This window comes from Cetorhinus maximus, chromosome 6 (genome assembly GCF_964194155.1).
Source record: "Cetorhinus maximus chromosome 6, sCetMax3.hap1.1, whole genome shotgun sequence".
Classification (NCBI taxonomy): domain Eukaryota; kingdom Metazoa; phylum Chordata; class Chondrichthyes; order Lamniformes; family Cetorhinidae; genus Cetorhinus; species Cetorhinus maximus.
The window spans coordinates 119,093,769-119,120,037 of NC_135884.1; the positions used below are offsets into that span (position 1 = coordinate 119,093,769).

The 26,269-nt window shown below is 42.3% G+C and overlaps 1 protein-coding gene across 7 annotated transcripts in view; it reads left to right on the forward strand.

The window, feature by feature from the left end:
- Nucleotides 1–26,269, forward strand: part of znf536 (zinc finger protein 536) — a 559,031-nt gene that overhangs the window by 153,263 nt on the left and 379,499 nt on the right. Inside the window, exon 2 of one of the 7 annotated variants that reach the window (XM_078544385.1) lies at nucleotides 11,369–11,420. The exons of the other annotated variants lie outside the window; for them this stretch is intronic. The gene's annotated coding sequence lies outside the window, so the exon portion shown is untranslated. The remainder of the gene's footprint in view (nucleotides 1–11,368; nucleotides 11,421–26,269) is intronic. 7 annotated transcript variants of the gene reach the window in all.

Sequence of the window (26,269 nt, forward strand, 5' to 3'; positions counted from 1 at the left end):
AAATCCTGCCGCCAGCTGAAAAATTGAGGCTGGGCGGGAAACAGCCTTTAAATAGCCATTAATTGGCCACTTAAGGGCCTCATTTGGGGCAAGGGTGGGCATCCCTTCTGAGGCCTTGCCAGCCCCAGCATAAAATTGCTGCGAGGTTGGGCGCAGGCAGGAACCAAGAGGGAACACCATTCCTTCAATTTCACACTCCTCTCCCCCTCCCTGGCCTAAAAACCAGCAGGCAGGGAAGCGTGAAATTCAGACCCAGAAGTTTTTAAGCACTGTTCAAAAGTGTTAAAGGACATTGGCTAATTGAGTTTTAGTTTTTCCCTAATTTTAGTATGATCTAACTTTTCACCATATCCTGTGCAGCTTGGATGGCAATGAGAGATAAAAGTTGACAACTATTTTACACTTTTCTTTCTGAGATGTTATGTCATATTTACAGTACTGAAACAGGCCATTCAGCCCAGCAGGTCCATGCTGGTAGTCATACTCCAAATGAGCCTCCTTCCATCCTTTTCCAGTTAACTCTATCAGCATATCCTGCTATTCCTTTCTTCCTCATGCACTTTTCTAGCTTCTCCTTAAATGCATCTATGTCATTCACCTCAGCTAACTCTTTGTGGCACTGAGTTCCACATTCCAATCACTCTCTGAATAAAGAAATTTCCCTCAAATTACCTATTAGATTCATGGCCTCTAGTTCTAATCTCAACTACACGTGGAAATGTCTTCTCCATGTCCATTCCAGCAAACTCTTTCACAATCTTAATAATAATCTGTCATAATCATAAGACCTCTATCAAGTGACCCCTCAATCTTCTCTTTATGGAGAAAAGCACTCGTACCTATTCAATCTTTCCTGAGAGGTATAACCTCTCAGTTTTGGTATTAATCTAGTAAATATTTTTTGCACCTTCTCCACTGCTTCTATATATTGTTTACAATATGGGGAACCAGAATTGTGTACAGTACTCCAAGTGTGATCTAAACAAGGTTCCATATGAGTTTAACATAACTTCTCTGCTTTCCATCCCTCTAGAAATTAACTCCAGTGTTTTGTGGGATTTATTTATGGCCTTGTTAACCTGGATCACTATTTTTAATGATTTGTGTATCCATAACTCTCAGATCTCTCTCTTCCTCATCTCCATTCCTTGCTCAGCTACTTCAATAGGCCCAGTTACTGAATTGCAGTAGGTCTGTTCTCCATAGTATGTTATTCTGTGAGTTATGTACTTCCTATGCTCTCTGCTGTTGGGCTATCATTTAGCTCTGGCTGTACTATGAGATATTTCCCAGTAGTTACAGTGCCTACGCTGTTGGGCTGAAAGTTCAGCTGGGCTATTTACTTCAGGATGTGCTCCATGGATATTTTTTAAAATTGCTTTTCTTTAATGGCATGGGTCTAATTTGGAGCTCAGGTCAGTTTATTATTTGTACCATACGTCTTCCCATTCCCCTTTGCAAGTAATTGTACATATTTTTCTCATTTATTTATTGACATATTTTAACATGGAAGCTGGCCTCCAAGAATCAGTGAAAACAGAGGAAATGTCAGTTTTTCTGACCTGCCAGTTTTGTTCACCTGCTAACTCACGGCTCCTTTCCCAGTAATACACAAAGGGAAATATGGCTCCAATCTACTATAATTGTAAAATGGATTCTGGCAGAGCATTTCAGTTATAATTGAATCCTGATAAATACATAATAATTGTACTAAAATGTCATGCTTGAACTAGAACTTTTATACAATGAGAGTGAATTATACTGACACCTTGTAATTCTGTGCTTGGATGAAAATCATGCTTTGAACTGGCCCTCACTTACTCTGCTGCAGGTAAAGGTTACAGCAGTTACCTTCCACATGCCTTTGCCTGTCCTCTCTTGTTACTCAGTGGCCTAGGTCTCAGTTCCAAGCGCTATACGCAGATTCTTTGTATGAGATGTTATCATGGATAGCAGAGAGAGAAGGAGTGTCTAAGCAAAGCTGTATGCTACCGAAAGGGGTAAAGTGCACAGGAGGCCAAAGTCACAGGATTATAGAAAATAGACTAGGATGTAGGACTGGAGGCATTTGTGCAGGTGGCAAGGGAAAGGCCATAGATAGTTTGATGGGTTTAGTGATGGGAAGTCAGTAAATATTGACAATACGGGAGTAATAAACAACCTGAACAGGTCAAGAATGGGGAATTTTGAACAAAGGGAAGTTTATGCGGGATGGAGCTAAGAAAGATGGCAATTGGCATAGTGTCATTATGAACAAAAATGTTGGGCAATGTTGCTGAGGTGGAAGTAAGTGGTTTTAGTAATGAATAGGATATGGCGAAACTCTGCTTATGGTCAAACCAGACATGAAGTTTGAACATCATCTAGTTCAGCCTGAGTGCAGAACTGGATTGCAGAATAGAGTCAAGAGCAATGGATATGGAGCTTTTGACAGGAACTGAATAAGACGACTCTGTTTTCCTGTTTTCAGTTGGAGAAAGTTCAGCTAATTCACAGCCTAATGTCAGACAATACAGAGGTAGTCATGGGGCAGAAACTTACGGCTCTGTCGCAGCAGGGGCTGGGCCATAAAATATGGTGAGCCACTCAAAAGACCATTAACTTTGGCGGGACCATAAAATCCCACCGACGTAAAATTCTGCATGGAATTGAGTTGGATGATTTCAGTACATGTGTGGAAATAGATCTCATGCTTGCTGCTGGGACTTGTTGTTTGGTCTCCACTGGTTATGCTTTTCTAGCTAGCATTGTCTGATATGCTTGTATAGTGTTCATGAAACAGCATTGTGGCATGGTTCATTGATGTGATTTTATTCAAGTTTTTGCCGATGGTGAGTTTCTGGTCTTAGTTCCCAGCTGGGAGTAGCTGAAGGCAGACTAAGCAATCCTCCATTGGGACAGAAGAAGATTGGCATTTGTGTTACCTGTGTCCATACCACACACCAGAACCCCTGAACAGCTGGCACAAGACTGATGTTTGCAGAAGCTTGGGTACAATCTGCTTGCCCATGGTCTCAATTGGGCACCCAAAAGAAGGGAAAATATGTTTTAAAAGGTGAAACAAGGAAATGAAACAAAAGAACACTTTGGTAAAAATATTATGATTTTGACTTGCAATGTCATATTTATATGGAATTGACAAGTGTATGTAATAAGAGTAAATAAGGAGAAATTTTCCAGAGGTAAAAAAGTCAGTAGCAAGGGGACACAGGTTTAAAGTAATTGCTCAAAGAACCAGAGGCAAGCTACAGAGGAACTTTTTTACACAGTGAGTTATTATTGTCTGGAAAGCACTGTCTGAATGGTTGATGGAAGCAGATTTGATAACATTTTGAAAAGGGCCTTGGATAAATACTTTAAGCAAAAAATAAAATAGCAGGGGCTATGAGGAAAGGGCAGGGGAGTGGGACTTTTTTTGAAAGAGTCAGCACAGACACAATGGCCGAATGGCCTCCTTCTGTGCTGTATAATTCTATGATTTGATGTAAAAAGTAAAGACCAACTGTGTTGCTGAAATTCTAATCAAGACTAATACTGCACAGCACTGGCATACAGAAATGACATCAACTTTACATCTTACTGTTCCATCTCTGATTGGCACATCTCATGGCATGAAAGTAATGTGAATAGGACTGCTTCAGGATGAATGCTTGAATGATCGATCTTTTATCCATTTATTGTACTTTGAGAGGCTTATTTGAAGAGATTGCATAATACTATTTATAGTAAAAAGTTTTGCTAAAATACCCTTTCCAAACATTAACCTTTAGCAATGAGCTCTGTTACATTTATAACATTAAGGCATGCATTTAATATAATTTCATTCAAGAGAGTTTGGGATCCTTAATGACATTTTAAATGCAATTTCAATATTTTGTGGTATATTTTGAAATGTTTAGTTGCTTGTTGGCAGAAGAAAACATGTTAATTACTAAGATGATAAACTAAGTGAATCTTCCACTTTTGTTAAAAAAAAAATTCTATTTCATTCATCATCATCAAGGTATTATGAATAAGTTCAGCAAGTTAATGGGTGAAATCACAAGGGATGTAATTCCCTCATTCTGCATCTTCCATAGAGCACCCTCACATCTTTCTTCTGCCATTACTCCAGTCAAATTTACATTCCCACAGGTACGGGAGAAAGTTTTCTGTTAGTAATTCTATATTTATTTTCAGCCTGCGCATTTGAGAATTATTTATTCAGTTAAGTTTCGAGTTCTGATTCAATTGCAGGAAGATCTTTCCTAATGGTGGCATAATGGCTATGTTACTGGTCTTGTCGAGGCCTTGATTAATGATCTGGAGAGATGGGTTCAAATCGCAATGTGGCAGCTAGGAAATTTAAATTCAGTTAACAAAATAAATCTGGAATAGAAAGCCAGTACTAATAATGATGACCAGAATGTTGTAAAAATTAATTTGGTTCCTAAACTCCTTAAAGAAGGAAATCTGCCTCCTTGCCTGGTTTAACCTGTTTGTGACTCCAGACCCACAGAAATGTGGTTGACACTTAATTGCCCTCTGAACTACCCTAACAAGCCACTCATTAAGGGACATTAGGAATGGACAATAAATGCTGGACTTGTTAGTGTTACTCACTTTCTGTGAGTGAATAAAAAAAATTAAAAAGCAACAGTTATCATTAGATCATGACTGCAGTTGGTGAATTCTGCCAGAAGGTTGAAGAAAAAGAAGCTCCAATTACTCGAAGAGCTGATCAAGTTAAGACTGGCTGAAGCAGCGACTGCTTTCATAGTTAAGTACAAGACAACTGGCAGGTCCACATATATCTCCATTCTTTTACAGCCATTTTCATTGTGCAATCTCTCTCCATTTAAATAATCTGATTTTCTATTCTTCCCGCCAAAGTGGACAACCTCATATCTGCCATTTTTTTCCCCATTAACTTAACCCATCTCTCTCCCTTTGCAGACTTTTTGTATCCTTCTCACAACTCCCTTTCCTACCTATTTTTGTACCATCCACAAATTTGGCTACTGTACAGTCAGTCCCTTCATCCAAGTCATTAATATAGACTGTAAATATTTGAAGCCCAGCACTGATCCCTCCGGCAGCTCAGTATTTACTGTTTGCTAACCTGAAAATAACCCATTTAATCTAACTTCCTGTATCCTGTTAGTGAGCCTGTCCTTAATCCATGCTGCTATTTCATTGCCAACACCATGAGCTCTTATCTTCTGCCGTAACCTTTTATGTGACACCTTACTGAATGCCTTTTGGAAATCCAAATACACTACATCTACTAGTTTCCCTTTATCCACCCTATTTGCTACATGCTCAACGAGCTCTAATAAATTTGTAAACACGATTCCCCTTTTATAAAACCATGTTGAGTCTGCTTGATTGTATTGATTTTCTAAATGTGCTGCTATTACCCCCTTAATGTTGGATTCTAGTATTTTCCCAATGACAAACATTAGGCTTACTGGCCTATAGTTTTCTGCTTTCTGTCTCCCTCCTTTCTTGAATAGGGGCATTATATTTGCAGTTTTCCAATCTGCTGGGACTATTCCAGAATGGGAATTTTGGAAGATTGCAACTAATCCATCTAAAATCTCTGCAGCCACTCTTTTAAGACATAGGATGTAGGCCATCAAGTCCAGCCCACAGTCCCATTGGTTTACCTAGGCCTGAATTTTTAGGATGGTGGGATAGCGACTGACTCCGGCTGCCACACAGCCATTTTACGCTCTAATGAGTGTTGATTGGGAGTAGGCAGGACTTCCGACATTGTTGCACGTCATTCCGATCTTTCGTTCGAGAGGCGAGCACTGGAGTCAGTTGCGCGCCTGCCGAACTGTCAAAGGCCTGTTAAGGCCATTAATAAACCAATTAACCAAATTGACAGGGCTTCCTGTCCAACCTCAAGGTTGGCGGGCAGGCGAAGAGCCTGGGTGACCTTTGCATTTTTCATGAAACCTCATCCACAGGCGGGATGAAGTTTCATGAAGGGTTTGTTAAGTTAATAAATATTTTTATAAACATTTCATAAACATCTCCCAGCTCATGTGTTGTCACATGAGGGGACATGTGCAAATGATTTTTAACTTGCTTTATTTTGAAGTTTCAAAATGAACTCAATCTGCCTGAGGCAGCTCCGTGCCTCAGGGAGATTTCTGTGCTCTTTCCTGCACACGTGTGAAAAAGCGCAGGCCCCAACTCTCCCTCCCCCCCCGCCTGCACAGGTAGTGCTGAGCGCTACTGGGTGCGAATCACGCTGGGCGGGCCTTAATTGGCCCACCACGTAAAATGGCAGTGCGCAGCCAATCACAGGCAGCGATCAGCTCCGCTCCCGACTGGCCCGCCTGACAGGTAGAGGATCCTGCCCTAAGTCTCGGGAACTGGAGGCTCAGGTAAGTGTCAGGGACCCAAGGTTATAGAGCATCGGGAAGGCCTGGGGGATCATGAGGGGGTACAATTGGGGTCTCGGGGATAAGCCGGGGTGTGGGAGTTAGGGGGAGGTCCTGACGTCACCTGGCTTTAAGGAGAGGGTGCCTCCTAGTCAGGAGGAAACTTCTAATGGAGGCCTCCATCCCCACTTCCCACCCGAGATCTAACTTTCTTTATTTTTGGGCCTCCCCCATGGAGCTTCAACCCACTCGACAGCCTAAAAATTAAGGCTGGGCGGGAAACGGCTCTTAAGTGACCATTAATTGACCACGTAAGGGCCTCAACTGGGGCAAGATGCAAACTTCTTATCTGCGGCCTTGCCCACCCCAGCTTAAAATTGCTGCGAGGTTGGGAAGGGCGGGAACCTGGAAGGAATTCTGTCACTACAATGTCACGTTGCCCGCCACCCACCACACCTAAATGCCCGCTGTAAATTCTGACCTGTGCACTTTTTGTCTCAGGATAGTGATTGTTTTACATTGCCCGTTCCTTTTTGCCCCTTGATTTTCTACTACTCTTGGGACACTTTTTCTGCCTTCTACTATGAAGACAGATACAAAATACTGGTTCAAGTTTTTTGTAATTTCCTTGTTTCCCATTATTACTTCCCCAGTCTCTATGAACCAGTGTTTACTTTAGCTATTCTCTTCCTTTTTATTTACTTGTATAAGCTCTTACTGTCTGTTTTTATATTTCTTGCTAGCTTACACTCATCTTCTAATTTCTTCCTCTTCATTATTCTTTTAGTCATCTGTTGCTAGTTTCTAAAATGTTCTCAATCTTTTGGCCTCCCATTAATTTTCACAGCATTGTACGCCTTTTCTTTTTATTTGATACTATTCTTATTTAACCATGGATAGTGCATCCTCTTTCTTTCTCAATAGAATATATCTTTGTTTAGAGCTATGAAATATCTCTTTAAATGTCTGCCACTGCTTATCTGCTGTCTTACCTTTTAATCTTGTTTCCCAGACCACTGTAACCTACTTTGTCTTCATTCCTTTGCAATTGCCTTTATTTAAGTTTAAGGCACTATTTTCGAACCCAAGTTTCTCGCCCTCAAACTGAATGTGAAACTCTATCATGGTATGATCACTCTTGCCCACAGAATTCTTTATATTGAGATAATTAATTAATCATATCGCATAACACATTACCAGGCCTAAAATAGTGTGTTCCTTGGTTGGTTCCAAAAAGTATTGTTAGAAGAAACTGTCCCCAATATACTCTATGAACTCGTCCTCAAAGCTACCTTTAACAATTTGATTTGTCTAATCTATACAAAGATTAAAACCTGTCACAATTATTGCAGCTGCTTTCTTACAAGCCCTGATTATTTCTTGATGTATACTCTGTCCTATAGTGTAGCTACCGTTTGGGGATCTTTTGATAGGGGAGCAACTGCAGCCAAGGACAATTCTGAAGCTAAAATCTTAATTTTAATGCTTTGGCCAAAATGCGCTTCTTCAGGGTCCAGGACTTTGGTGGCACTGCATTTCAGTATTTGTCAGAAAGGGTGTTTTGGAAAAATTCAAAACATTGTTTTTTTCTTGTCACATCAGATTCAGCAATACTTAAATTATTTCCTGGAAAAAGAAAGATTGTTTTCTCTGAAGAGGATTACATTTGTTTTTAATCCATGGTCTTGAGGAATTCATCTTCAATCCACTCTGACATTCTTTAGATGATTAGTTGTCATGGTATCATGGAAGAGACCAGGTTGAGCAGCCACAGAACTGATTTCTACCCCTGATATAAATGTATAGCCATGTTATACTTCTACCAGTACACTTGTAACTATTGGCCATGATGAATCCGATGATTTGGATTGGTATGGAAACAGTGAATATATTGCATTTCTCTTTAAATCTGTAGAATTTTTGGGTGCATTTATATGGTGATTAGGGTGAAAAAATTCAGTATTTGACAATTGTTAAATCTGTTGTTGTCATTCAGTATTACGGGTAAGTATTTCCTGATCAGGTATGACTTTGGATAGATGCAAAATAAGGCTGCTTTCACTCTGCCCAAACATATGTCTTACCTACATCCTCAGGAGGGCACCCACTAGTAGAACAGTGCAATATGTTTTCACTCTTGGCAACAAGCATCCTTACGACCTCTCTGAATGAGGATGCCAATTAAATGTCTGATTTTCCACTTCAGATTAAGTTTAGGCTTTTCCTCATTGTTGTTCGTGCAAGGATAGCTGGCAAGGCAGTGAGCTGACTGCCCCAAATTTATCAAAACACTATAATGTTTATTCTTAGCTGTATATGCTGTTTTCATGTTGTGCAGACTCAGCATAATGGAACAACATATGGAGAATCAGCCTAGGGTGTCAAGCTTAAGGTGATGTGTGGACTTTAAGGTAAATGTCTGCATATGAGGGCAGCTGTTGCTGCAGCGTTTAGAAAGTCCAATATTTAAAATTCATTTTAAATTCATTTTGAACTTTTCTAAAGACTGAAATGATATTTAGAGGGGAGAAGTGACAAGCCAAATTTAAATTAAATCAGACTCAATATGAAGCCCGGTTCTGTGAGCAAGTGATAGAATAGTAAGGCACTCAGTGGACAGTCTGAATGCTGGAAAAATGGGCATAGAGCAACAAGAGGTGGGTCTGAGGAGAGGTGCACTGTTTATCACTTCCCAGAGGACAGAAGTGCACCACTTCAGGCAGTGGGCGGTGACCAGGCCATGTAGACTATCTGCAGCACCTCCAAGTAGACAAACAAGTGAATGACATGCCTTAAAGAATTTTCAAATGAGGCAGTCCAGCAGTCTCATGTTTTGAGTGCCTGTGGGATGTTTTCTATATTAAAGGTGGTGTATAAATATGTTGCAGTAGATGGCCCAAGGTTGCATCCCGTAAAATGTTGCCTGTTAACCTATTAAAGGTTTAGTGCCTACCCTTGTCAAGCCCTCACACAATCTAAAGCCGTTCTAATTCATCTTGTGCCTATTTGTACCTTAGGAGGGGACTCTTTTCAAGCTACAATTAAAAGCCTTACCACATTCACAACATCCAAAAGCAAAATACATCAAAGTCCTTATAAAACAAATCTAGCTGCATGATGTATAATCATTTACTGACAGGTTCACATGCAAGTAGTGCACATGCATTACACTGCAGGTGCTCCTTCAACTTCTGGCATATTGAGCAGTCTGTCTTGTACTGACCTACAGAAATGTTTCCCTGATGAACCACACATGGCAAAGTTGCTTCTCCCTTGACATACCCAAGTAATTTTTATGAGGTCAGTGACTTGCATACTTGGCTAACAGTGGGTTTGTGTAACTCACCTCAGGTCTAGGTGTAACCTCTGCCCCCTGCTCATTCCATTGCATCATAATTAGATCCAGGTATCACCTTGAAATTGTAGCGCTAATAATCAGGACCATCTTTGCTAGGTACAGTAAAATCTGTTGACAAAATCGGACATTACTGCAATGGATTTAAAAATAATCTAACCAACTATTCAGCAGTTCCAACCTCAGGCTTGCGACTAGTCAAATCGCTTTATGGCAGACAGTATCATAATGGGACATATGTAAGAACACTTTAGCAGACCTAGATCCTAGCAGTGTCATTCAGCTACCAGATGCAAGGTGTCTTAGAAGCTGACCAGCATCATATTTCAGGAAGGACTTGCCCAGAAATGGGTCCTATTTCGTAAATGCATAGACAAACTGGTTCATGTGTTAAAATCAGATTTTTGTGACTTAATAGACTCTTTGTGCACTGGAAGTGGAAATTTGTCTTTGTCATCTTCCTAGTTCTCAGGGAAACCACAGGCAAGGTAAGGAGGAACACTTAGTATTTTATGTGTTCCTCAGTGACTATCAAAACCATGGGCAGGGCTTTTAAGGCACTACCCCCCAAACCCTGCGGGCATTTTTTTGGCAGGAAGGCAGCTAAAATATGTCAGGTTAACTCACTGCCTTCCTGCACAACCCTGACCTGGTCCCCTTAATATGGGGCAGGGGTGGTGCTGGGTAAGGCATCCATAGCCTGCCCACCCTTAGGCCTATTGAGGGCTTTAAGTGGCTAAATTGCCAACTTATGCTCCTCAGTCCACTTCCACTGCTGTAAGGTGCTGGGCAGTGGCAGGCGGGCGAGAGTGGGAGAGCCGTTTTTGTTTACAACTTTGGTGAAAAGGCAGGAAGGAAGGTGGGGCACATCATTCGGGGGGGTGCTCTGTGTACATTTGGACACCCACCCCCGCCCCAAAAATGTTACCTTCCCTTTTGTGCTTCCCCACCTGGGCCCAATCCCTCTCCGCCCTAAAAGCATGGGATTTACCTGTCTCTCATGTCCAGCTTTGGTCTCCCTGCCCAGAAGGAAAAAAACAGTTTGGACCAGTACTCTTATTTCCCAGTTTTTACTGATGTTCCATTTTAAGGTATACAAGACCAGTTCAGACTAGTATTCGTATTTCTCAGTTTTTACTGTTCTGTTTTTTTTCTGGGTGGGCCTCCTTGCAGTCCCAGCAGCGCCCACTACTCTTCTGGTGCTGCTGGGACTGCAAGAGCCGCTGGCCAATGAGATTGGCTGGCAGCTCTCTAGGTGAGGACCTCCTTCCACTAAGGGGCGGAAGTCTTGCCCTCATCCTGTTTAGGTTGTCTGGAGTGTGTCTCCTCTTTCATCCAGAGACACCTTCCCCTAACTTTACCAAGCAGGGTCAACAGGAGAATTAAGTTACTATAATTTTATAACATTTGGAGGGACACTAGGCAGGAATTTTATGTTACACATAGGGGAGGTTTGCATCTGTGATCTTCGGATATCTCCGAATTTTATCCGTATTTTAATCCTCACTAGAAATACGGAAGCACCACTCATGGACAGACCTTTAAGTTTGTTCTTCAAGTTTGACCCTTCTCCTAGCTTTAGTATTCTATAATGACATACTAATTTGCTACTACTCAAATTGCTGGATTGTTTTTTCAGATCTATGGTGTGAGCAAGGTGCTGTTTCCTGGCCCCGGTACTGGCAAGAATGGTGAGGAAGTTGGATACATTAGTCACTGGGGCCACAAATTTATCTGACATGAAAATTGAGGAATATTCAGCCTACTCCCAAAATTCCTGCCTGAGATGGCTTCAGGATTCCACATGGCTTAAGAGATTACATGTAATATTTTGAATAGGCTACAGAGAGAGACACGTAGTTTAGCAGGGCTGTGTCAGCCTCTGTCTCGAATCTGAAAACAAATGTACTTCTTTCTCATTAGGAGGTACCATTTTATGAGAAATGAGGATATAGAATTAAGAAGGCCGGGGGGGTGGGGTTTAAATGCGGATGGGAACCTCAGCAGGGAGACAGAGGAGGGGGAAACAGGGATAGAAACAAAAGACAGGAAAGTAAGATGCAAAAGTGGAAGGCAGAAAAAACAAGGGCGAAAAATAAATGGGGTCATAGTGCAAAATAAAGCTAAGATGACTAACAAGGTTAAAAAGACAGGTCTAAAGGCATTGTATCTTAATGCGTGAAGCATTTGCAATAAGGTAGATGAATTAACACCGTAAATAGATATAAATCATTATGATATAGTTGCAATTACGGAGACATGGCTGCAGGGTGACCAAGGATGGGAACTGAATATCCAGGGGTATTCAATGTTTAGGAAGGACAGACAAATAGGGAAAGGTGATGGAGTAGCATTATTAGTAAAGGAGGAAATCAATGCAATAGTGAGGAAGGATATCGGTCGGAAAATCATGAAATCATGATGTGGAATCGGTTTGGGTGGAGATAAGAAACACCAAGGAGCAGAAAATGTTGGTAGGGGTTGTCTAGAGGCCCCCAAACAGTAATGGAGATGTAAGGGAAGGCATTAAGCAGGAAATTAGAGATGCATGCAATAAGGGTACAACTGTAATCATGGGTGACTTTAATCTACATATAGATTGGACAAACTAGCAATAATACTGTGGAGGAGGGTTTCCTGGAGTGTGCACGTGCTGTTTTTTTTAGACCAATATGTTGAGGAACCAACTAGAGAGCAGGCTATCATAGACTGGGTATTGTGCAATGAGAAAGGATTAATTAACAATCTTGTTGCCCTTGGGGAAGAGCGACCATAAAACGATAGAATTGTTCATTAGGATGGAGAGTGGAGAAGTTGAATCCAAAAATAGGGTCCTGAATCTAAATGAAGGAATCTACAAGGATATGAGGCCCATGTTGGCAATGATGGATTAGGAACCTTACTAAAAGAGTTGACGGTGGATAGGCAATGGCTAATATTTAAGGAACATATGCATGAATTACAACAATTATTCATTTCTGTCTGGCACAAAAATAAAACAGGAAAGTGGTTCAAGCATGGCTTACAAAAGAAACTAGGGATAGTATTAGATCCAAAGAGGAGACATATAAAATTGCCAGAAAAAGCAGCAAGCGTGAGGATTGGGAGTAGTTTAGAATTCAGCAAAAGTGGACGAAAAGCTTGATCAAGAAGGAGAAAATGGAGTATGAGAGTAAACTTGCAAGGAACATAAAAACTGACTGTAAAAGCTTCTATAATTATGTGAAGAGAAAAAGATTAGCGAAGACAAATGTAGGTCCCTTACAGCCAGAAACAGGGGAAATTATAATGGGGAACTAAGAAATGGCAGAAGAATTGAACATATATTTTATTCTGTTTTCACAAAAGAGGACACAAATAATTTCCCAAAAATGTTAGGGAGCCAAGGGTCTAGTGAGAGAGAGGAATTGAAGAAAATCAGTATTAGTAAAAAAATGGCGCCAGAGAAATTAAAGTTTAAAGGCTGAAAAATCCCCAGGGCCTGATAATCTACATCCCAGAGTACTAAAGGAAGTGGCCTTGGAATATTGGATGCATTCCAAAATTCTATAGACTCTGGAGCAGTTCCTACAAATTGGAGGGTGGCAAATGTAACCCCACTATTTAAAAAGGGAAGGAGAGAAAAAACAGAGAATTACAGACCAGTTAGCCTAACATCAGTAATGGGCAAAATGCTAGAGTCTGTTATAAAAGTTGTGGTAACAGAACACTTGGAAAGCATTAATGGGATTAGACAAAGTCAGCATGGGTTTATGAAAGGGAAATCATGCTTAACTAATCTACTGGAGTTTTTTGAGGATGTAACTAGTAGAATAGATAAGGGAGAACCAGTGGATGTGGTGTATTTGGATTTCAAGAAGGCTTTTGATAAGGCTCCACATAAGAGGCTAGTGGAGAAAATTAAAGCGCATGAGATTGGGGGTAATATGCTGGCATGGGTTGAGAATTGGTTAACAGACTGGAAACAGAGAGTGGGAATAATTGGGTCTTTTTCTGGGTGGCAGGTGGTGACTAGTGGTGCACTGCAAGGTTCAGTGCTTGGACCCCAGCTATTCATGATATATATAAATGACTTGGATAAGGGAACTAAATGCAATATTTCCAAGTTTGTTGGCAACACAGAACTGGGCTGGGTTGTGAGTTGTGAGGAGGACACAAGGAGGCTTCAGGGCGATTTAGACAAGTGTGTGTGGATAAATGTGAAGTTATACGTTTTGGTGTGAGAAACAGAAAGGCAGAGTATATTGGTAAATGTAGATGTACAAAGGGATCTGAGTGTCCTTGTACACCAGTCAATGAAAGTGAATAGGCAGGTGCAGCAAACAAGTAGGAAGGCAAACATTATGTTGGCCTTCATTGCAAGAGGATTTGAGTTCAGAAATAGGGATGTCTTACTGAAGTTATACCAGGCCTTGGTGAGATCACACCTGGAGTATTGTGTGCAGTTTTGGTCTCGCTACCTAAGAAAGGATATATTTGCCATAGAGGGAATGCAGCGAAGGTTCACTAGGCTGATACCGGGGATAGCAGGACTGTTGTATGAGGAGAGATTGGTTCAACTGGGCCTGTATTCACTAGAGTTTAGAAGAACGAGAGGGGATCTGATTGAAACATATAAAATTCTAACAGGGCTAGACAGACCAGATGCAGGGAGGGTGTTCCCCCTGGTTGGAGAGTCTAGAACCAGGGGCCACAGTTTCAGGATATGGGGCAGGCCACTTAGGACAGAGATAAGGAAACATTTCTTCAGTCAGAGGGTGGTCAACCTGTGGAATTCTCTCCCACTGAAGGCTGTGGAGGCCAGGTCACTGAGGATATTCAAGAAAGAAATTGATACATTTTTGGATATTAGGGGCATCAAGGGGTATGGAAAGAAAGCGTTGAGATAAAGGGTCAGCCATGATCATATTGAATGGCGGAGCAGGCTCGAAGGGTCGAATGGCCTACTGCTCCTAGTTTCTGTGTTTCTATGTTTCAAAGAAGCAAGGTAGCTTACTCAAAGTTAGGTGTAATGTTTCCCATTCATTTAAATGTTATCCTCCAGATAGGAATGAGCTCCTTCCTATTTAGATTTTGCTGTTGGATAAAGTGGTTCCTCATTTTTTTTGAATTATGTATTATTGCTGTTTAGTGTCCTTGCGATGTGATTCAAAGAAAGTTAATTATTTTAGCTTCACTGTGTAATTATATTTTAATGAATACTGTTAAAGATTATTACCAAGCTTATTATTCATAGTTAAGAAAAGAAACCAGGAAGTGGATTTTTTGCTGGTATCCATCCTTCCGCTATTATATCACCTTGGATCAGATTACATCTAAAGTATCGTGCCCAGTTGTGGTTACTGAGATACAAAGGTGGCATGAAAGCACTGGAGGTATTGCAGAAAGGAGCTGTGAGATTCTTACTGTCAGAAGGCTGAGTTGTGAGAAAAAGCTGAAGGAACTTGTGTTCTTCCATCTTAAAAAAAGATAACACAGTGGGCAGTGGGAATCCCATTAGAGTATATATATATATATATATATATATATATATATTTATATATTTAAACTCCACAGGGTATAACTGTACTGTAATAACCTGCCCAACACCAGTACTATAACAGTCTGCAAATCATTCATTATACTACTACTACAAGTTAAGCTGTGAAGATTTAGAACAAGGGACCACAGGTCAAATTGTTGAAAGACAAATTTAGAACTGGCGGCAAGAAGTACATCTTCTTCCAGAGTGTGATTAACATTTGGAATGGACATTTGGAATTTGGTAGGGGCAGCAAAAACAAAGTTTTGAAAAATAGTTGGTGATTAGGAAATTGCATATTTTCTTGGTGGGTGAGCTAAGATGGGCCTAAAGACCCTGCTCCTCCTCATTATTATCTTCTGATATTAGACAAATTTTTATTTTGTTGAATATGTGTTGGATATATCTTAAAATCAGCTTTGAGACCAGCAATCTAATTAGAGAGACAGAAGTGATATTATTCAGACACATGACTAAATTGCAATGTTAAAAGAATGTTTGCTCTGGAAACAGGGTGGAGCCTCTGGAGCAAACAGGGTGGCGGGGGGCTTGGAGAATCCCACTGGAGACCATGGGCAGAATTTTACCGTCGGCGAGCGGGGGGGCGGGGTCCGCTCGCCGGCACGTAAAATGATGTGGGATGACGTCGGGCAGAACCCCTGATGTCACCGCGCCCCATTTAAATTTTCAGGAAGGCGGGGAAGCAACAAAATCAGCTGTGGGCCCGCCGACCTGTCAATGGCCACTTGAGGCCATTGATAGGATCAATAAAGCAATTAAAGGACCTGCCCGTCCAACCTTAAGGTTGGCGGGTCGGCCAGGAGCCCCGGCGGCAAATAGAGAAAACATGAAACCTCATCCATGGGCGGGATGAGGTTTCATGTAAGCTTTAAAATTTTTTAATAAAGATTGTGTAAAAATTATTGACATGTCCAAACTCATGTGACATTGTCACATGAAGGGACATGTAAGGGAAATTTTATTTTTCTACTTTTATCTTTTTTACACGTAGCGCCAATCTCCCTGAGGCTGCACTTAGCCTTAGGGAGATGAATGCGCTCTTTCGTGTGCATGCGCGAAAGAGCGTACTCTCGATTTTAGGGATTTCCCCCCGCCCGCACAGGGAGCGCATAGCGCTTCCTGGCGGATGTCACGCCAATTAAGGCCCGCCCACATAAAATGGCGGTGCGGTTCCGATCGCTGGCGGCGATCAGCTACACGCCCGCCCGCGACTGGGTCAGGCCTGCCCGCCCAACGATGGCAAAATTCTGCCCCATGTGTCCAACTCCCGGCAAAGGGAAACTGTCCTGTTGGAAAGGGGCCGACACAGGAAAGCCACATGCTATCGGTGAGAAAGCAAGTAGGCTTGTTAAATGAGCTATTTAAAAGCAATTATTCCTGAGTCCACTGGGATTTAATGGTGGTTTAGGGATTATGAGACTCGCATGGGTCTCCCATCCCTCCAGGAAGCTACCCAGTAAACCCTGTCAGGTTTGTTGGTGCCCACCCAGGGAGGGTGGGGGGGGGGGGGGGGGGGCGGGGGGGGGGGGGGGGGGTAGTGGGGGTGGTTGTAGGGAGGGTCCCATATTCATAGACACAGAGCCCGATTGAGAGACCCAGCATTGGGAAGCGGGGAGGGAACCTGCTGAGAGCTACCCCCTGCCCTTCCATCCAGACCCCCTTCCCCCACTCACCAGCAAATCCTACTTACCTCTCTCCAGGGACCCAGTGATGATCCTTGGTGAAGATCCCAGTGTATTACTGGCAGCGGTCACAGCTCCTGGTGGCGCTGCTGGTACTGAAGAGCTGTTGGCTACTGAGTGGCTGGCAGCTCTTGGGGCCAGGATTCCTGCCCTACCAGGTAGCCCAAGATTATCCAGATAAGTGCTTGCTTACCTAGAAATTTCATCGAGCCTCCAGGATAAAAATGACGTGGGGTTCTACTGGGTCTGAGGATATGCACTCCAAGGTCCATCTGCTCCTCTACACTTCTCTGAATCCTACCATTTATTGTATATTCCATTGCTTTGTTTGACCTTCCAAAATGCATTACCTCACACTTCTCCAGATTGAATTCCATTTGCTGCTTTCCAGGCCATCTGACCAGTTCCCTGATACCCTCCTGCAGCCTATTGCTTTCTTCCCCACTATCAACCACACAGCTAATTTTCATAGCATCTGCAACCTTCTTTATCATGCCCCTAAACTTAAGTCTAAATCATTGAAATATACCACAAACAGCAGGGGACTCCACAATGACCCCTGCGGAACCCCACTGGAAACAACCTTCCCGTCACAAAAGCATCCGTTGACGATAACCCTTTGCTTCCTGCCTCTGGGCCGATTTTGGATCCATCTCACCTTCGATTCCATGAGTGTTTAATTTTTCTGACCAGTCTGCCATATGGAACCTTGTCAGGCCTTGCTAAAATCCATATGGACCACATCAAACACACTACCTTCATTGACCCTCCTTGTTATCTCCTCACAAAATTTAATCAAGTTGTTCACTCAGAACCTATAAACAAATCCATGCTGGCTGTGCTTGATTAATCCGCGCCTCCCTAAAAGATGATTTATCCTGCCTCTCAGATTTTTTTCCAATAATTTTCACACCATCAGGGTAATGTTGACTTGCCTGTAATTACGTGAGCTATCCCTCCCCCCTTTTTAAACAAAGCAGAATGTCCTCCAGTTACTCTAAAAATGATGGTCAGAGCATCTGTTATTTCTTCCCTTGTTTCCTTACCAGCCTGAGATACATTTCATCTGAGCCTAGTGATTTATCTATTTCAAGGATGCTAAACGCCTGAATATTTCCTCCCTCGCTATGTTTATTCCATCTAATATTTCGCACTCCTCCACCTTACTCGCAATGCCTGCTTCGTCACCCTCTTTTGTGATAACAGGTGCAAAATATTCATTAAGAACCGTGCCCACCTCTTCTGCTTTCACAGACATTGGGTGGCATTTTACAGCCCCTCCCGCCAATGGGATCTTCCGGTCCCGCTGGTGGACTTTTTGAACCGCTTGCCACATTTTTCAGCCCTGCTTCTGTCGCTACGGAGCCGTAAAATTCCACCCATTACCTTTATGAGCTCTGATTGGCCCTTCTCTTTCCTCATGCTCTTTATGTATATAGAAAACATCTTTGTGGTTTTCCTTGATTTTACTGGCCAATTTTTTTTACACCTTCTCTTTGCTTTCCTAATTTCTTTTTTAATTTCACCTTTGCACTTTCTATACTCTCCCAGGCTTTCTGCAGTACTGAGCTTTTGGGACATGAGCTTTCTTTTTTCCCTTATCCTATTCCGTACACCCTTTGACACCCTTTTTCTTCGTGGGAACATATTTGTCCTGAGTTTCTTTAGCTCCTCCTGAATGCCTCCCAAGGCTTTGACATTGATTAACCTTCAAGTAGCTGATTCTAGCCCACTTTTGCCAAATCACATCTCAGCTTAGTAAAATGGGCCTTTCCTCAATTTAAAACTTATACTCTTGGTCTATATTTTTTTCTTTTCAATTATCATTCTAAATCTAAATGTACTATGGGACAGGATTTTCTGGTCCCACCTGCCACAGTAATTGTTGGAAAATCCCACCCATGATCTCTACCACTAAAATGCTCTCCCACTGATACTCCTTCCACCTGCCCAGATTCGTTCCCTAAAACTAAGGACAGTGTTAGTGTTGGTATTGGGGGTATTGCCTACTGGCTGGAGAATCGGCAGGAGTCCAGTGTCGCCCCCATTGGGGAAGGACTGCTGCATTAAGTTCCCATCAGACACTTAACTGGCCAGTGGTGGGTCTTCCCTGAGACTAAGGAACAGAAACATAAGGGGCAGAATTCCCACCCACTCAGATACCGGCAGCTCTCCATTGCACATCAGCCTTACCAAAGCCTGAAAGCAAACATGACAGGGTTTGCTTTTCATGACAACTCCCCTGCCTGCTGCTGGCTGAATACCAGTGACGATGGGTTAAGGCCCACTCGAGGGTCTCAATTGGTGCCTGGGTGGGAAGGCTGTCCTTGAGCCTTCCTGCCCTGGACCTAATAAGGCAGAGGCGAGAAGGCAGTGGGGTCTCCACATTGCACCCTCTTGTTTGACTAGATGCCACCCTGCCTCCAAACTTGCCTCCGGGGGGTTATTAAATTCTGTCCTAAATCTAGAATTGCCCCTTCTCTTGTTGGGCTTGCTACATACTGGCTCAAAAAGTTCCCTGGAATGCATTTTAAGAACTCTGCGCCTTCTATACCTTTCATATTGAATTTACCCCAGTTAATATTAGGGTATTTGAAATCCTCTACAATCACTGCCCTTTTGTTTCTGCACTTCTTAGCCATTTACCTACACATTTGCCCTTCTATCTCCTTGTGATTGTTTGGGAGTCTATAGTATACTCCTAACAGGGTGATTGCCCCTTTTTTGCTCCTACGTTCAACCCATTTGGCTTCATTTGATGCCCCTTCCTCCTCACAGCTGTTTCCTTAACCAATATTGCACCCATTCCTCCTTTTATGTCCCCCTCTTTATCTAATCTGAAAACCCTGTAACCAGGAATGCTGAGCTGCCACTGCTGCACTTCTTTAAGCCACGTTTCAGTAATAGTTATGATATCATACTTCCAACTGTATATATGTGCCCTCGGCTCATCTGCGTTATTCACTAGACTCCTTGCATGTAGACCTGGAGCTTTCCCTTGGATACAGCCCAGAAGTTAGATCCTAAAATGTGGCACCCATATTTCTGAGATCAAATTCTGCCTAAGCATATTGCCAGTCATTAGAAATAGCCCAGATTTAATGTGTGCATAAATGGGAATTTTTCAGCAGAAATCAGCAGAAATAACCAGGGTTCAATTAAACAACAAATCCACACAATATTTCTTCTTTGAGCCTTGTAACTTTAATTTCAACACGCTTAATCATAATTCATGCAGGTCAGCGCAGCATGTTTAAGAGACTGAAATCAAGTAAGCTTTTTATATTTTTAATGTGACATATTTATCTTAGAAATGTATTGAATAAGAGAAAATGCAGAGCAAGTCTCAGTGAAGATGAATTTTAAAAAAACTTAAAAAAATCTGCAAATAAAAGATCAGAAAAATGCCGCGCCTGAAAATCTGTTCACAAAGTTGAGAGACCCCTGAACAAGTACAATCGAAAGTACTCACATTGAAGAGTTATGGGCATGGACTGTTTTGTGGACCGGAGGTACGGTCAGACATAAAAGATTGAGGACACTTGGGCGTCCTGTAGTTATGTACGTAACTCACATCCAAAATTTCACAATCTTTTAAACCACATTATTTGTTTGTGGCCAAAATACAGGTCTATCCAGTTGCAAATATGGAGAACACTCTGGGCCTTGGTGAATATAAGAAGTAACAGGCATCCTCAGGAAGAAAGTGAAGTTGTATTGAACAATTTTTAGAAGTTACATAAAACTATACAGAATATTTACTGTACTATGGGTAATTGTGCAGCCTAAGCAAGAAATGCCAATCCTCTCTTCCTTTAATATGAGAGAACTTGCCCTTTTCTGTCTTTTGAGAAGATTTGCTTTTTTTATTTCTGGTTCTAACTATTCACATCAGTTTTGTATTTGTGCAGTTATTTTTATGTCAGGGGTGCTTGAGAAAAATGCAGTCATTAAAAGCTTGGTCTTTGTTTTTCAATCTGTGACCCAGTAGTCTCTTTAGCAAGCCATGGTTCAGTAAACTGGCATGCACAGGACTACAATGGAAAATTATGTAACAGATGGAAGCTTCTACATATTTTGTTCAGTCCTTTATAAGTCATTTTACAAATGGTTTAAAAACAGCCTAATGCATCTCACTGTTTGCATTTAAAGACTTGCAGTGGAGATGTTTACAAAATAGATGATGTTAAGGGTATTTTATAGTTTATGACATTTAGACTATTGGCAGGAAAGAAGATATTTTGTTAAGATTAGCATGATGTTAGTAACTATGAAGTAACTTATGTGCTTCAATAAATATGTCCAGTTCACTGGAAACTACAAAGTCAGTTAAAACAAAACAACACAAGAGTGAATTGCTGTTTAGTGAAATCATTTCCTTTTCTTAATCAAAAGATGACAGCCTCAACCTTTGAACTTTACAGCATTATGTTTTGTGAGGTGCAAAACTGACTTTTTATTCAATACTGTATGAGCTCATTGATGAAACAGATATATTTGCTAATAAAACAATAGTTGTAATGGAATAGCAATGGAAATGAAAAAGTTTTTTGAGTGATCAAACCTTAATTTAGCAAAACGTCATTTAATGCAAACTGTCACTTTCAGCAGTATCACAGAGCAGGGTAAGTTGTACACAGTGCCAGTAAACCGGGTGCCATTTCCTTCCTATTTAAAGATGTTGCTTAAAATAAACTTTTTCTTGACATTAAGGACATATATATATATAAAAAAGTGAACTTATCTTGTTTACTTTGGATTGGATGGAATTGTGCTTTGTTGATGTCACATAAACTGTCCTTTCAAACATTGTAAAAATGCTTCAAAATCATTTTTTCTGTTTCCTAAATCTGCAAGCATTTTATATCTCTTGGGGCTAAATCCAGCATCCAGAACATACAGAAGGCAGGTTACATAATTATGTTAAGACCCCAAGACAGCAGCTGCAATTCCTGATGTCAAATTCTGCTTTCACTTTTTCTGCCTTTTCTTCTGAGGGAACGTCCGTGGGTGCGACTTCACCAATGCATGTCCTGAAACCTCAAAGTAGCTTTTCCTGAAAAAGACCTGCCTCCTTTTCTCAGGACTACATTATTTCTGCCACATGCTGCTTTATTCCTGGATTTTAGTTTGTTACTGGTGTTATTTTCCTTTATGTCCATTTGAGTCCCCTTTAGGGGTAGGCGGTGGTGCAGTGCTGTTGTCTGCTCACCTTTTCTGGTCTGGCCTACAAGTGACGCTAGACCAATAGCAATTTGGTTGACTCTTGAATGGCTAAGCAAACCACTACAAAGCCTATAAGCAATGGAACCGGAAGGAACACTCGGCATTGACTTAGGCACCAGAAACGATAATGGCGACTCAGCCCTGTCGACCCCGCAAAGCCCTCCTTACTAAAATGTGGGGGCTTGAGCTAAAACTGAGATAGCTGTCTCACGGACTAGTCGAGCAACAACCTGACATAGTCATACTCGCAGAATCATACATTACAGATAATGTCCCAGACATCACCATCACCACCACCATCTCTGGTTATGTCCTGTCCCACAAGACACAGCAGAGGTGGTGGCACAGTGATATACAGTTGGGAGGGAGTTGCTTTGGGAGTCCTCAACATTGACTCTGGACCTTTTGAAGTCTAAAGGAATCAGGTCAAACATGGACAAGGAAACCTCCTGCTGAATACCACATACCGCACCCCCTCAGTTGATGAATCAATACTCCCCCATGTTGAACACCACTTCGAAGAAGCACTGAGGGTGGTAAGGGCATTTATTGCACTCTAGGTGGGGGACTTCAATGTCTATCACCAACAGTGGCTCAATAGCAGCTATATTGCCTGAGCTGCCGAGTCCTAAAGGACATGGCTGCTAGACTGCGGGTCTGCTGCAGGTGGTAAGGGAACCAACAAGAGGGAAAAACATACTTGACCTCATCCTCACCAACCTGCCTGTCGCAGTTGCATCTGTCCATGATAGTATCAGTAGGAGTGACCACCACACAGCCACTGTGGAGACGAAGTCCCACCTTCACATTGAGGATACCATCCATTGTGTTGTGATGCACTACCACTGTGCTAAACGGAATAGTTTTAGACTGGGCATCCAAGAGACTCTGTGGGCCATCAGCAGCAGCAGAATTGTACTCAACCACAATCTGTAACCTCATAGCCTGGCATAATCCCCAGTCTACCATTACCACCAAACCAGGGGATCAAACCTGGTTCAATGAGGAGTGCAGGAGGGCATACCAGGAGCAGCACCAGGCATACCTAAAAATGAGGCGTGAACCTGGTGAAGCCACAACACAGGACTACTTGTGTGCCAAACAGCATAAGCAGCAAGTGATGAAAAGCTAAGTGATCCCACAACCAAACAGATCAGCTCTAAGTTCTGCAGTCCTGTCACATCCAGTTGTGAATGGTGGTGGACAATTAAACAACTCACTGAAGGAGGGGGCTCCACAAATATCCCCATCTTCAATGATGGAGGAGCCCAGCACATCAGTGCAAAAAATAAGGCTGAAGCATTTGCAAGAATCTTCAGCCAAAAGTGCTGAGTGGATGGTCCATCTCCACCTCCTCCAGAGGTCCCCAGCATCACAGATGCCAGATTTCAGTCAATTTGATTCACTCCATGTGATATCGGTTGAAGGCACTAGATACTGCAAAGGCGTTGGGCCTTGACAATATTCCGGCAATAGTACTGAAGACTTGTGCTCCAGAATTTGCCACGCCACTAGCCAAGCTGTTCCAGCACAGCTACAACACTGGCATCTACCCGGCTATGTGGAAAATTGCCCGGCCAGGTTCTGCACACAAAATGCAGTACATATCCCACATGGCCAATTATCGTCCTATCAGTCTACTCTCAATGGAAGGGGTGGATAGAAAGAGTCATCAACAGTGCTATCTAGCGGGACTTGCTTAGCAATAACCTGCTCACTGATGCTCAGTTTGGGCTCCACCAGGATCACTCAACTCCTGACCTCATTACAGCCTTGGTTCAAACATGGACAAAAGAGCTGAACTCCCAAGGTGAGGTGAGAGTGACTGCCCTTGACATCAAGGCAGGATTTGACCGAGTGTGGCCAAAGGGGCCCTAGCAAAGCTGAAGTCAATGGGAATCAGGGGGAAAACTCTCTGCTGGTTGGAGTCATACCTAGCACAAAGGAAGATGATTTGGTTGTTGGAGGTCAATCATCTCAATCCTAGGGCATCATTTCAGCAGTTCCTCAGGGTAGTGTCCTTGGCCCAACAATCTTCATCTGCTTCATCAATGACCTTCCTTTCATCATAAGGTCAGAAGTGGGGATGTTCCCTGAAAATTGCACAATGTTCAGCACCATTCGTGACTCCTCAGATACTGAACAGTCCTTGTCCAAATGCATCAAGACCTGGACAACTTTCAGGCTTGGGCTGACATGTGGCAAGTAATATTTGTGCCACAAAAGTGTCAGGTAATAACCATCTCCAACAAGAGAGTATCTAACCATCACCCCTTGATATTTAATGGCATTACCATCGCTGAATCCCCCACTATCAACAATCTGGGGGTTACCATTGAGCAGAAACTGAACTGGACTAGCCATATAAATACTGTGGCTACAAGAGCAGGTCAGAGGCTAGGAATCCTGCAGCGAGTAACTCACCCCATCACTCCCCAAAGCCTGTCCACCATCTACAGTGCACAAGTCAGGAGTGTGATGGAATACCCTCCTCTTGCCTAGATGAGTGCAGCTCCAACAACACTGAAGAAGCTTGACACCATCCAGGACAAAGAAGCCCAATTGATTGGTGCCCCATCCACAAACATTCACTCCTTCCACATCAACGCATGGTAGCAGCAGTGTACTACCTACAAGATGCACTGCAGGAACTAACCAAGCTTCCTTAGACAGCACCTTCCAAACCCATGACCACTACCACCTAGAAGGACAAGGGCAGCAGATAGATGGGAACACCGCCACCTGGAAGTTCCCCTCCAAGTCACTCACCATCCTGACTCAGAAATATATCGCCGTTCCTTCACTGTCGCTGGCACTCCCTCCCTAACAGCACTGTGGGTGTACCTACAGCACATGGACAGCAGTGGTTCAAGAAGGCAGCTCACCGCCATCTTCTCAAGGGCAATTAGGGATGGGTAACAAATGCTGGCCCAGCCAGCGAAGCCCACATTCCATGAATGAATAAAAAAGTTTGCGCATAATGTTATTTTACTTCACATTCAGGTTGCACTTTAAAAGAAAAAAATGTGGCTTTTCGGGGTCACTTTTTAAGGTTACGATCTGGCTTTTGGATATTGTCTACATATGGAGCTGTTTATATGTTTGTCAATATGTAATTTTTACTGGCATGAAACCAACTTACTGGAAATGTGGAATTAGCATAGACATTAACTTTCTTCACCACAAGTTGCTAAACATCCAAAATTCTAATTTTCCACTTACTAAGTCAGATTCCCTACAGCCACACTCCTCAGGTTACTGTGATCAAGGGGAAAGAAACTAAAAAATCTGGCATTGCTTCAAAGCAGAAGTTGGTTGTGAGGCACCCATTCCACTTCAGCTATGAAAATGGAGCTGTCAACATAGATGCTAACACAGGTATAATAGATGGTAACAACAAACTAACAAACAGATGATCCAGTTTACCCACATGTTTATGCTTACTGCATTCTTTAAATGTGAGATCACAAATCACGACTAGCACCTTGGAGCTTTTGCAGCATTAAACATTCTTATATTTTTAGAGAAGATTGATAGTAATATTCAAAATACTATGGGACCAGTACAACTGGCATAATTGGCCAAATCAAGTGTTGGACAGTCAGGCAATCCTCCTAGGGCTGTCGCCAGTGAACAAGATGTAAGTACTGGAGTAAACACTTTACATTGCTACTTACTAACTCTTATGTTCTGCCTTCTATTATTGAAGGAAACCTCAGGACTTGACAGGGTAGATGCTGAGAGGATGTTTCTCCTTGTGGGAGAGTCTAGGACCAGATGGTATAATCGCTGAGTAAGGGGGCGCCCATTTAAGACAGAGATGAGGAGGAATTTCCTCTTTCAGAGGGTAGTGAATCTGTGGAATTCTTTACCGCAGAGGGCTGTAGAGGTTGGATCGTTAAGTATATTCAAAGCTGAGAGAGACAGGTTTTTAATCAATCAGGGAATCAAGGGTTATGGGGAAAAGGCCGGAAAGTGGAGTTGAGGATTATCAGATCAGCTATAATCTCAATGAATGGTGCAGCAGACTAGATGGGCCGAATGGCCCACTACTTATGGTCTTATTATGATCTTTCAAAATGCATGTTAA